The sequence below is a fragment of the Passer domesticus genome, chromosome 8 (assembly GCF_036417665.1).
Source record: "Passer domesticus isolate bPasDom1 chromosome 8, bPasDom1.hap1, whole genome shotgun sequence".
In the NCBI taxonomy this organism is placed as follows: Eukaryota; Metazoa; Chordata; class Aves; order Passeriformes; family Passeridae; genus Passer; species Passer domesticus.
The window spans coordinates 58,596,672-58,600,549 of record NC_087481.1 but is presented as its reverse complement, the minus strand read 5'-3'; positions in this window follow the sequence as shown (position 1 = coordinate 58,600,549).

Here is a 3,878-nt window from a genome sequence, read left to right as displayed (position 1 = left end):
ACGCGCACGGACCCCGCCCACCCGCAGGCGCGCTCCCGCCCCCGCGGCCCCGCTGACCCACCGCAGCCAATCCCCGCCCGGAGCGGCCTCGGCCGCAGCCAATCCGCGGCCGCGGCGGCAGCAGCCACGTCACGTCACCGACCGCCGCCTCGCCGTCCACGCCCGCGCTCCTTCCCCCCGGCGCTACCGGTGGATGATGTAATTCCACTCCACGTTGCAGCACAAAATCCTGGCCTTTGTAAATTACAGCATTAACAACTGTTTAGTCTAGCCCCAGACTAGTTCAGACAGCCCTACCCAAAGCTGCTGAGCCATCTCCCACAGCGGCCTCCCTTAACCTAAGTTCTCCTCGCTCTCACATATTTGCAGTCTGGTGCCCAGCAGATGAAAGGGGTCTGCAGCCAATCTTCTGAGACTGGCTTTAGCTCCTTAGGCCGTTCACATCCTTTCTTTTCTCCACTGCAGCCCACACTTCTTCACAGGTGCAAGAGTGCTGGCTTTGCTCTCCACTTACCTCCCATATGCCATTTGAATTCACTTCTAGATTAAGGGAATCAGGGTAATTTAGAACCATAGAATATCCTGAGTACTGAAGGACCCACAGGGATCATCAAGTCCAGCTCCTGGCCCTGCACAAGACAGCCCCAACCATCACACCACATGCCTGAGAGTTGTCCAAATGCTTCCTGAGCTCTGTCAGCCTTGGGCCCATGACCAGTGCCCAACCACCCTCTAGGGAAAGAACCTTTTTTTGATGTGCAGCCTAAACCTCCCTTGACACAGCTCCAGCGGTTTTCTCAGGTCCTGTCACTGGTCACAGAGAACAGAGGTCATTGTCTTGTCCCTCCCCTGCCTCTTGGGAGGAAGCTGCAGAGTGCAATGATGTCTCCCCTCAGACTCCTCCAGACTGAACAAGCCAAGTGCCCTCAACAGTTCCTCATATGGCTTTCCCTGGAGACCTGTCACCATCTTTGTAGCCTTCTTTTGGATGCTCTCCAATAGCTCTGTATCTTACTTATGTTATGATGCCAGAACTGCACACAGTAGATGTCACCTGCACACATTTAGGAATTTGGAAAACACCTTTAAGATTGCTGAGTCCAACCACAAGCCTAATGCCATTAAGGCCACCAATCCCTGTCTGCAGTGGCCTTGGATGCAGCTAATCCACAACCATGGTGGCCCTAGTCCAACCCTAAGTGTCACATCTACACAGCCAGGAAAAGCACTGCCAGGGGCACTGGCGGGTGCTTTAAATCCCTCCAGGGATGGTGACTCTACCACTGCTGCGAGCAGTGAAAGGGTGCCAGTGCCTGACCACCCTTTCTGTGAAGACGTGTTTCCTAATAGCCAACCTAAACCTCTCTTGGGACTTCTTGAGGCTATTTCCTCTCATCCTGTTACTGGTTCCAGGGGAACAGAGCCAGACTCCCACCTGGCTGCATTCTCCTGTCAGGAAGGATGGTACAGAGCAAGAAGGTTTCCCCCTGAGCCTCCTTTTCTTCAGGCTGTACCCCCTCAGCTACCTCAGCTTCTCCTCATGAGACTTGTGCTCCACACCCTTCCCTAGCTCCATTCCCTACTCTGGACATGCTCTAGTCCCTCACTGTCCTTCTTACAAAACTGACTTCAAGATTAAAGCTGTAGGCCTCACCAGTGCCCACTGAAGGGCAATGGTCACTAACTGAGCATGTGGCCACACCATGGCTGATACAAGCCAGATGCCACAGGTGTTCTTCGCCACCTGGGCTCATATTCAGCCAGTCGACCAGCACACCCTGCCCTTCCCTGTCATTCTTCCCGCAGCCTGGAGCCCTCCATGGGGCTGTTGTCACCCACGGGCAGGACGGGCACTTCACCTTGTTGACCCTCACACCACTGGTCTTGGCCCATCAATCCAGCCTGTCCAGATCCTTCTGGAGAGCCTTCCTGCACTACAGCAGATAAACACTCCTGCCCTGCCCAGCTCAGTGTCATCTTCAAGCACTCATCACTGCAATTGGTAGAAAGCACGAATCTACAGCTTTTCATCTTCAAAGACACCACCAAATCCACTGTAGTCCTCCAGTTTAACTCAGACACTAGTTATACTGTTTCCTGTCCTCACCTATATTATCACTATTATATTCCTATTAGAAGTCAAACAAATCCCAACAGTATCAATTCCCATATTGTTGCAAGGGAGTTATTATGTGGGCTATTTTTATTTGTTTGGGGGGCCGTTTATTTTTTAGTTTAGTTTTGGTTTTTTTAATTGTAAACATCACATTCTGGGATCAGGAAGCAATCTTAAATTAGGGTGTCAAAATTGCAGAGAAAACTTCACAAAGAATGAAGAATATTCAAGCGGTGGGAAGTGGAATTTAAGACATTTGGAAAAACTTCACTGTCTCAAGAATTAACGGAAAATCCAACTCACAATTATCTGACCTTAACATATCACTCTCTCCAAACAAGGGAAATTAAACAATTCCCCCAGCTCCTGCTAAAAAGAAGAAAAAATACCAAAACCACAAGATCCTCCCCATCCTTCTGCCCCCAAAAACCCCAAACAACAAAGAAAAACATACCGCAAAAATAAGGTCATCACTTTGTTAGAAGACTATTTGGAGTTCATTTCTTTGCCAGAAGTGGAATTTGGTTTAATCATCATAATGCATGTAAGCCCTGCTCTCCCCTCCTCTCCACTCCAATTATTAGCAATTGCAGAGTAAAACCAGTGACAACACCAGAATGTTGGTCACTCACAAAAATAAAAAAAAGAGAATGGTAACTAAAGGTATATCACAACAGATGACTTTTTTTTTTAATTGAGACAAGCCTTTTTTTATATTAAGTCAAGCCTTTCAGCAGGTGGACTTTGCTGATCCCTGTAGGCCCCTTCCAACAGAATATTGTGATTCATTTTGCAAAGCTAACAAGAAATAGAAATGCTCTCATTTTAAGCTCACCTGGCCAATTTTTAGCATGTACAACTTCTACAAAATGTGCTTTCAAATAGAAAAGCAACAGGTTCCCCATAACCATTGCAGATACTGAGGAGCTGCTTTTCTTTTTCAGATACTCAAATAGGTATCAAATTGGTAAGAGAAAATGCATACAAAATAAATCAGTACTTTCATTTGCTACATGAAACCAGTAGTTTTTATGGAAGGATCCTTGTTAGTGGCAGGGAATGCGAGATTTCCTACGTGGTCAGCAGTTACTTACCCTAGTGTACTTTGCAAGCATACTACAAAGTGAGCAATGTAAAACTGTGGTTTCAGACAGTTAAAGGTAGTGAACCTTCAGTAATCCTAAAGAGAGCTCCATCTTCAAGAAAAAGCATGGAACTATGTTGATGGTAATAACCATTTGTGTAGGCACACATGCTTCAGTCCACCTACCTGAATTCCAGACATAATTGCAAGAAACACAAGTACATCTCTATGCAAATATTTTATTCCCCAGCTAATTAAAAAGACAAAAAAAGAGGAAAAAAATCACACAGAGTATCTGCTTTAATCAAACTTTCTAAGTGAGGAACATAAGGACAGGTTAATTTAATCAAGCATGATTAAACCACTAATAAACCTCAAGATAGGATTAAGTAAAATCTTTCAAGCATTTCCTTCTTCCTAACATCTCTTTACTCTTGATTCAATCAAATATTGCTATTTCTTCTACCACCTGTTTTGAGCAGTGAGCCGCAAAACATCAGGTTGCACCAGCTGTTAAGATAAAGATGATATAACTAGTATCCCAGTTCTGTTCCAGTTTCCCTACATCCATCAAATGAAGGTTGTTCAACTGCCAGACATCACATAGGTAAACAAATAAAATAAAACTCATAGGTAGAACAGCTGTCTATCAGATGCTGAGATAAAGTATATGGGTAG